Source organism: Microtus pennsylvanicus, chromosome 3, assembly GCF_037038515.1.
Source record: "Microtus pennsylvanicus isolate mMicPen1 chromosome 3, mMicPen1.hap1, whole genome shotgun sequence".
NCBI classification, from domain to species: Eukaryota; Metazoa; Chordata; class Mammalia; order Rodentia; family Cricetidae; genus Microtus; species Microtus pennsylvanicus.
In genome coordinates this window covers 6,111,185-6,121,242 of record NC_134581.1, presented here as the reverse complement: position 1 = coordinate 6,121,242, position 10,058 = coordinate 6,111,185, and positions in this window count along the sequence as shown.

Sequence of the window (10,058 nt, the reverse complement as noted above, 5' to 3'; positions counted from 1 at the left end):
ACAAGCGGGTAAAGTGTGGTAGCATTTTGTAAAGCAAGCCAAGCATTAGGAGACAGAGTTTATTCAGTGCTCTGTGTAGAAGTGAAATGGGCATTATTTTAGTTATTGATTTGATGACTGAAAATTCAGTAGTCCTCCAGAGAGACATTATTAAGACTTGGGCGTGGTGGTGGTGGGGCATAGCATCAATGTGGACTGTTTGTGATTGTGTTTGTCTGCTTATAGTGGGAAAAATTGGTAATTTGGCTAATTTCTTACATGGCCGTTGGTAGGAGAGCATGCTTGCTAGTATTTGAATGAATACTAAAGAGTGGACAATTCTGCCCCAAATGTTGTATATTGGGAAAAGAGAAAGAAGTTTTAGTCTTTTAAACAAAAGTAATCTAATCTAATGTGAGGGGCCAATGAGGAAAAGCCTGATTTTTTAAAAGATTTATTTCTTTTTATTTTATGTGCATGAATGTTTTAAGTATAACACTCTGAGTATATGTAAATTTACTTAATACCTATGGAGACTTACTAAGTCTACAGAATCTGTCCTGAAGGGCATTAAACGCACAAAGCCACACAGTACTGGGGCTGTGGAGACTCCCTGAGAGTTGATGCCTGCTGTTGGTGGGAACTGTCTGGGTGGGAACTGCCTGGGTGGGAACTGTCTGGGTGGGAACTGCCTGGTGGGAACTGTCTGGGTGGGAACTGTCTGGGTGGGAACTGCCTGGTTGGGAACTGTCTGGGTGGGAACTGTCTGGGTGGGAACTGTCTGGTGGGAACTGTCTGGGTGGGAACTGTCTGGTGGGAGCTGTGTGGGTGGGAACTGTCTGGGTGGGAACTGTCTGGTGGGAGCTGTCTGGTGGGAGCTGTCTGGTGGGAGCTGTGAGAGTGGGAACTGTGTGGGTGGGAACTGTGTGGGTGGAAGCTGTGTGGGTGGGAACTGTCTGGGTGGGAACTGTCTGGGTGGAAATTGTGTGGGTGGGAGCTGTGTGGGTGGGAACTGTCTGGGTGGAAATTGTGTGGTGGGAGCTGTGTGGGTGGGAACTGTCTGTGTGGAAATTGTGTGGGTGGGACCTGTGTGGGTGGGAACTGTCTGGGTGGGAACTGTCTGGGTATGAGCTGCAGGGTAGGCACCAAAGGAACTTGCCTGTTCAGTCCATGAGATTATTCCTGGTGCTTGGCCACAGTGAGGAGGCTTAGCTGACAGTGGCAGTGCTCGCTGGGTAGCTCCAGATGTTAGTGTTTACCAATCATTTTCTCACATTGCCTCTCAAACTCTTCCTCCAGACATCCCTATGGTCAGGGTGGAGTGAAAATGACCTCCCTGGATCTAGGGGTTAATTCTAGTTGAACGTTTTCAGTCCAAGCTGAAACTTTTTCCGAAATTTTGGGTTATCTGTTTTTAATAAAGCTCGTATGGTGAAGTGGTCATGGATCATGTTAAGCTCCAAAGAGGCTAAACGTAGCTGATGTAAACATAATTGTAAACTGAAGTTTCCTCCTGGTCCTGCAGCCGTTCAATCCCAGAGGCTTGTATTAATTATAAGCTGTTTGGCCTATTAGCTCAGGCTTATTATTAACTAGCTCTTACAACTTAAATTAACCCATAATTCTTATCTATGTTTAGCTATGTGGCTTGGCACCTTTCTTCAGTAAGGCATTCTCATCTTGCTTCTGGATAACGACTGCAACTCTGCCTTTCTTCTTTCCAGAATTCTCCCAATCTAGTTGCCCCACCTATACTTCCTGCCTGGTGACTGGCCAATCAGTGTTGTATTAAAAACGAATATGAGTGGCAAATCTTTACAGTGTAGAAGAGCATCCTCCCACAATTGCCTCCATTATCCACATCCACCAAAGTGTCACCTCTGTCTTCAGGGCATAGCATGGCCTTCTCACAGTCACCTGGTCATCAGTGTTTTTACAGAGGTGAAAGACAAGACATTTTTTATTAAATTATTATTTTGTGCACATGGATGTTTGCCTACAGGTATAGCTGTGCTCCATCTGTGTGACTGATGCTCCTGAGGCCAGTAGTGGGTATCAGGTCCCCTGGAGCTGGAGTTACAGATAGTTGTGAGCCACCATGTGAGGGCTGGGAATCAAACCTGGGTCCTCTAGAAGAGCAGCCAGTGCTCTTAGACACCAAACCAGCTCTCCAAAAACCAAAACTTTTATTTTCATTTGTTCCCAAGGTCTTATAGAATATAACCATATTTAATATGTTTGTCTAATTCCAAAGAATCTCCTTTCTGTCATATCACTATTTTTCAAATGTTCCAGATAAATTTTGTATTCTTAAGCAATCTGATTAGTTACATTAGGTGGAAAATCTCTTAAGGAGTCACAGGTAACATCAGCTGTCAACTAGATATACCATCAGATGGACCTCTGAGCATGTTACAGAGGCGGGGAGAGGGCATTCTCTTGATTATTAATTGATAGAGGAAAGCCCAGCCCTCTGTGGGCAGTACCATCCCTAGGTAGTGGGCCTGGTCTGTAATAAAATATAGCTAAGAGGGATAGAGAGATGGCTCCGTGGGTAAGAGCAGCATTCTGCTCTTGCAGAGGACCTGGCTTAGGTTTCCAGCACCCACATGGCACCTCACAAACAACTGTAACCTCAGTTCCAGGGACTCTGACAACTCTTTTCAGACCTCAGAGGTACCAAGTGTGTGTATACACATGCAGGCAAAATATTCATATACATAAAAATTCAAAACCCTTTTTTGTTTGTCTGTTTGGTGTGGTTTTCAGGACAGGGTTTCTCTGTGTAGCCCTGGCTGCACTGGATCTTGCTCTGTAGACCAGGCTGGCCTCAAACTCACAGACATTCACCTACCCCTGCCTTCTGAGTGCTGGGATTAAAGATGTGAGTCACCACCACCCAGCTTCAAAAATCTTTTTTAAAAGCAAGAAAAGAAAGTGTGGGTAGCTGAGAGAGCACAGAGAGGCCAGCCAGGAAGCAGTTTTTCCCCACAGTTTTGCCTTCAAGCCCCCACCTTGTGCTCCAGGGCTGGGCTAGTCTGTGTGGGTCTCCTATACTGTGTGTCCTCCCTCACCAATCCCACTCACTATATTTGTATATATGCATTTGTATTCGTCTCTGAGGCAAAACACCTTCATTTCATTAAAAAAAAACATTTGTTAAAGACCTGTTAGAGGCTGGGCAGACAGTGGACAATGCAAAAGTCGCTCTGGCTCAGCAGGTTGGAGCTCCTCTTGCAGGTGACCCGAGTTCAGGTCCCAGCATCCGCATCAGGCAACTCACAGCCACCTGTAACTCCAGTTCCAGGGAATCCAGCGCCCTCTCCTGGCCTCTGCAAGTACACAGACAGACAGACAGACAGACACACACACACACACACACACACACACACACACACAAGCAAAGATAAGGTTTTTTAAAAATTATTTATGGCATTTTGGAGAGATTACAAAATAAGTGGAAAGGAAGGACCTAGCGAGAATAAATAAATAGAAAGGCGTGTATTCTCTCTATTTCATATTTCTCTTCTCTTAGTCATCTTCTCAGAATAACCAAGCTTTCAGTGCTGAGAAAGTTTGAGCAGATAAGAGAATGAGGTCACAATCCTGTGTTTTGAAGAACCATGCCTTCCTGGCGTGGGGCGGGGGGAAACCTGTCCCAGAATCTGGCCTGCACAAAACGATTTGAAATAACCTGGCAGTGTGAGGTGGCTCTTTCTAAACCAAACAGTTCATTTTTGGCAAGTCTTACTAACAGCTGAGGAGCAATTGTTGGGTTGCTTGTTAGTCCCGGCAATTAAATAACAATCATTTAAGAGCGGTATATGGACCAGTTGGGAGCAGTATGACGCTGCATGTTGGGTGTACAGTTGCCTGGACCTGCGGCGCCTGCTGTTGATAAGGCAGCAGATGGTCTAATAGACTCCATCATTGAGCAGTTAAATTGGTAGGGTCTTAGTTTAATAATCTTGTGTTCTAATGATTGAGGCAACTGATGAAAGGCAGGGCAATTACTTGTTCTTGTAATAATGCCCAGTTGGCCTGGATGGAAGGGCCACTCTCTCCGGCATGGTGAGACATAATTAACTCCTGCTCTCCAGAATCGTGGCTAGGGAGGTTACCTCGACAACACACATCTCACCTGGATGCTAAAAATCTAAAAGCATTTTCCAAGTTGAAAGTGAGTATTAAGTATACAAAACACACGGAGAGAGAAAATCTTGTAACCTTATGTTGGTAGAGTATTCTGCTTCGCTTTGAATTATTGTGTTACAGATTCTAAGAATGGTTGCTGCGAATAAAAGGTACTTACGTGATATGAACCATTTACAAGTGAGGAAGTTGTGCAAGGGCTTCCTGAGTCACAGAGAAGATCTGGTGGGCAAGAAGAAGGAAGAGGACACCAAACCCTAGGTTGGGGACATTTCCATGATGTGGTCTTCAAACTCATCCTACCAAATACCTTCTCCTGGTTGCTTGGCAACACATTTCATCAGCGCTTTAAATATGTGTATAAGGGGGCTGGAGAGATGGCTCAGTGGTTAAGAGCATTGCCTGCTCTTCCAAACGTCCTGAGTTCGATTCCCGGCAACCACATGGTGGCTCACAACCATCTGTAAAGAGGTCTGGTGCCCTCTTCTGCACACAGACAGAATATTGTATACATAATAAATAAATATTTAAAAAATAAAAAAATAAATATGTGTATAACTGATATAATCCATGAACTAAAATTATATCTTATGTTGTTCACTTCTTAAACCTTTTCTAGAGATAAATCAAAGAATATGGACATTGTTAAAATATAAATACTACTAACACTTCAGTATTCCCCAAGATTTTATGTAATTTAAACAAAGCAAGAGTCTGACGAATATGTTAAGTATCTTCTTCAGAGATCAGTGCATCAATTGACTTTTTATACCAACAGCAAACATGTAGTAAAGAAAGTGTAGCCAGCACAGTGGTGCATGCCTTTAATCCCAGGACTTGGGAGGCAGGAGCAGGTGGATCTCTGTGAGTTCGAGGCCAACCTGGTCTACATGGTGAACTCTAGGCTCCCCGGCGCTACATAGTGAGACCCATCTGGAAAAAATTAACAACAACAAAATGTAGAACATAATACACCAGTTAAGAACCACTCAAAATAAAACGAAATACTTAGAAAAATAAACGTTAAGAAGAGCATGTAAAAGACTCAGAGACAGCTCAGTGGTTAAAGCTACCTGCAGCTCCTACAGAGGACCAGAGTTCAATTCCCTGTACCCACGACAGGCGGCTTACATCCATCCATAACTCTAGCTCCATGGAATCCTATCCTATTTCCTGGTCTCCACAGAACCCAAACACACACTCACACAGATGCACACGAATAAGAAGAAATATGTATGCCTTAGTTTACTTTTCTCTTTCTGTACTAAAACGGCATAACCAAAAGCAACTTGAAGAGGAGAGAGTTTACTTGGCTTATGCTTCCACACCCCTGTTCATCGTAAAAGGAAGGCAGGACTGCAACTCAAACTGGCAGGAGCCTGGACTCAGAAACTGATGTAGAGGCCATGGAAGAGAGCTGCTTACTGGCCTGCTCCTCATGGCTGACTCACTCAGCCTGTTCTCTTAAGCTCACAGGATCTCCTGCCCAAGGGTAGCACCACCCACAGTGGCCTGGGCCCTCCCACACCAATCATTAATCAAGAAAACGCCTCACAGACTTGCCCCCAGGCAGTCTAAGGGGGGTCTTCTCAGTTAAGGCCCCCTCTTCCCATATGTCCCTAAACACTCATCAGCAGAGAGAGAGGACTGGGTTTTCCTGCTTAGGCTCCATCTCAGTCCATGAAAGCCAACTTATGATGGTTCTGTGAGGGGAGCGCCTGAAATAACTCCTCAGTGTCAGAGGACACATGTAGGCCCAGAGCAAAGTGTTTGCACCACACGCCCAGAGCCCCTTTGTGTGGGTTCAGTAGTCTCCCATGGTACAGAAGAGGAGTGTAGCTTGCTGCAGACAGATTAGCCAAGAGGCTTATGAGCCAAGGGGTGGTAAGCTGTCTCATGGCTGTGTAAGTTGGAGATAGTGTCCATTGAGGTTTTGGCTACAATACATGGGTTCTAGCTGACTCACCTGACTCACAGCCTTGTGAGTTGGAAATAGTTTGAGGTGTTGGTAACAATACATGGGTCCTAGCTGAGACTCACAGTCCTGTGAGTTGGAAATTGTATCCATTGCGGTTTGGGCTACAATAAGTGGGCACTGCAAAGAAAACAGTGTTTCCCTCTGTCACCTCCTTACTGTTTCATAGAGGATGGGAAGTATCCTCTTCAACACAGTGAGAAGTTTATGTTCTTAATAGGAAAGAGAACTCTGCCACACTGCCTTCCTCACTCTGCCCCTTCCCTGTGGGGTCTCAGCTTCCTCTTCCCTGTTCTCTCAGTGAGTTCTTTTTAAGCTTTGTTTTTTAGAAACGTTTTCTACCTGTAAAAAGTCCTATAGTGTGAGGCCAAAACAAAATATTCTCCTGACCATGAGTACTAGGGGTCTGATCTGAATCCTGCCTCCACCAAACAGCCAGCTGTCAATCAAACTACTTACTTTAAAATGTGCGGACGGTCATCTGACAATAGATTACTAGATGAGTTATTCTGACTTGAGCATAGGTTTGAGACTTTAAACCAAATGTCTGATGATCCCTACAGTCACTGGCTCCCAGTCAATGCCGACTCTTCCTCGGTCTTGCTTCCTAGCCAGACCTATCAAACCTGTCTTGCTGTAGGGTCCAGACAGCTGCAGCAGATGTGGGCTTCAGTTTGCCACCAAGCACTGACATAAATCCATCAGTGTTAGGGTTGTGCTGCTTCTGTTTCTATGTCTTTAGCCTCTTGGCTTCCAGTTACGGTGACACATGTGTTTATTTGGAGCCACAAGACCTTATTTCTCAAACTGGGAAAAACTGTTGTAGGAGCTGTGGGGCTGCATTCGCCACCGGCTAGCTTTACCCGAAATAACAACATACAAACTGTATTCATTTAAACACTGCTTGGCCCATTATATCTAGCCTCTTCTCAGCTAACTCTCGTACCTGGACTAGCCCATTTCTAATAATGTGTGTAGCACCCCAAGGTGCGCTTACCGGGAAGATTCTAGCCTACGTCCATCCTGGGTCGGAGCTTCATCGCATGTGCCTCAGAGAGCAGAGCTGCATTACGTCTGAGCTCACTTCCTCTTCCTCCCAGCATTCTGTTCTGTTTACTCCACCCACCTAAAGGCTGGGCCAAGGCAGTTTCTTTATTAGCCAATGACCTTCCTCCATCAAAAAACCTTCAAGGCAAAAAAAATATTCTTTAAAAGTCTAAGAACATTTTCAACTTTAGCCTCCTTTAACCCAACCAAAAAAAAATATTTAGAGAAGAAAAACAAAGTGCTTTTAAACAAAAAAAAGGGGGGGATATAATTGGAAATCTTTTAAGGATAAAGATGATTTCATGGTGTCTTTATCTTTCGTAGCAAATGTGTAAAGGCTGGGACATTTGACATTTGCGAAGCCATATAAAATCCTTTGGGACTGTTGATGAGGAACCAAAAGGCACTGTGGACAGTATTAGTGAGTAGACACTGTCTTTTGGTTGCTAATGAAGTCATGTGGATTTGATTTCATATTTTCTTGAGAAGTCCACATGAAGGAGTTTTGGCATGCCTCGTATGGCAGCTGGCATATAGGGGCTGAGATTGGGGTGAAAGTTGTCTCCTGCCCATGTGGACTTCTCAAGCAGCACCAACTGAATTGCATCAGGAAGCAAGTCTCTTTTACACTTGACAGCATTAGACCATGTGATTTTGAGTGGGAAGGTATGCTAAGGGGCTTGTTTGCAGAAAGATTGTTCAGAGCTGCTGCCACGCCGAGTAAACTATGGTCTCTATGCAGAAAGAAATCTCTCACTGAACTCACTTGGAGACATTTACACTCATCTGCAGTAACTTATCATTTATACTCAGTCTTTTCAGGGGGATAGAGTTTATTTAATTGATAAGGGGATTATGAAGTGAAAAGATAGATAGATAGATAGATAGATAGATAGATAGATAGATAGATAGATGATAGGAGAGGGGAGAAGGAGGGAAGGCAGTAGTGACCTCTTCAGAAGAGTGACCGACAGAGAGTATACTCAGTCTTCAGCTAGCATGTTGTATACACAGAGTCTAAGCCATGATAGAACTTCATGGTAAATGTCCCTGCTAAATAAGAGGAAAGAATGAAGCCAGGTATGGTGGCCTATGCCTTTAATCCCAGCACTTGGGATGCAAAGGCAGGCAGATAGATCTCCAAAAGTTTGAGGCTAGCTACAAAGTGAGTTCTAGGCCAGCCAGAGCTATAGTGGGACCTTGTCTCAAGAAAGGAAGGAGGAAAAGCAGAAGGATGACTTGATGAGGAGCTAGAGAGATCTCTCAGTGGTTAGAAATTGCTGTTCCTGAAGTAAATTGGGATTTGGTTTCCAGCATTCATGTCTGGCAGCTCACAACCACCTGTAACTCCAAGGGTTCTGATGCCTTGTTCTGGCTTTTGCTGGCACACACACACACACACACACACACATAAATAAAAACATTTTTTTTTGTATGAATGGATAAATGAATGGATTAGGATTAATAGAATAAAGCAGTCAGTCTCTGGTTAAAGGACTAAAGACAAGCGTCAAGCCTTCTTCATTCCTTGGCATGTAACAGACCATCATTGGGCTTCCCTTGTACATCTGAGAAGAGTCATAGCATCAACTTCATGGTGCAATCATAAGATTGGCTTCAGTGTTCATATAAACACCACAGTGCCTGATGTGTGACCAGCAGATTTGCTGTCACCCACATCAATTAAATTCTATTCGCAAGCAAAGTTCCCACAAATAAAATATGAGCCAAACGACATCTTAGCAAATTCTGTCCAACTTTTAAAGATGAAATAACATCAGTCCTTCCAAGAATTTTAAAGGGGGAACGTGTTTATCAAGTCCTTCTCGGAGGCGAGCATCGGCGAGGGCCCAGAAGTGCATAAGGAAAGGAAACTGCTGCTCCTGTTTCCAGAGGGAAAGGCCACTTTAAAATACTGAATACATTGATGTGAAGTTAAATATAGCACAGTCATTCCTCAACCAATCCCAGGATCTCAATGTTAGTTTAACATTTAAAGCTCAGCAATGGTCTGGAGGGATGGCTCAGGCTTCTGCAGAGCGCCGGAGTTCGGTCCCCAGCACTTGTCAAGTGGCTCACCACTACCCACAGCTCCAGGTCTAGGGGTCCTCCACAGGCACCCGCTTACACAAGTGCATACCCACACAGACACATACACAGATATGCACTATAAAAATAATAAAAACAATTCTTTACAGACCAGTAGCTCACCACATTAGCATTTTCAAAAATCCAACATCCTCACAGTAGACACAGAGGAAGCAATTTATTCAACAAAAACAGAGTTGCATTCTGAGAAAAAACAGCTGATGTAAAAATCAACAAAATAAATAAATAACTTCAAAACAAGTTTGAAGTTAAAATAAATTTTAAAAAAAGAAAGAAGAAAGAATTGGCTAGCTCGATTGAGGAAGCTAAATTTTGTTAGATACTTGAACATAATGGACAAGGCCCTCTGCCCCTCACGCTCTAACAAGATCAGTAGCAAGTAGCTGCAAGGCACTTCATTAGGGACAGACAACTGGTCTACCAGGTGTGAGAGAGCAGCTAAGAAACCTAAATAATTACTATGTCCCCCTATTTTAGCAAGTACTTGGAAACTAATGTGAAAGGTATTATTGTAGTCAAACACAAATGGAGGAGATGCTCAAGGAAACATTGGAGACCAGTGATGTGGCTCTGTGGGTAAAGACACTTGCAGCCAAGCCTGGTGGCCTGAGTCTGGTCACAGGTCCCACATGTCACATGGAAAGAGGCAGCTACAAGCTACCCTCAACCTCCACACCGTTGTGTGCACGGGCCTACAGACACATAAATGAAATATAACACAAATGTTTTAAAAAGGGTATAGGGATGAGTTTGGGGATACACACCTATATAGACCCAGCAATTAGGGGGTAGATAC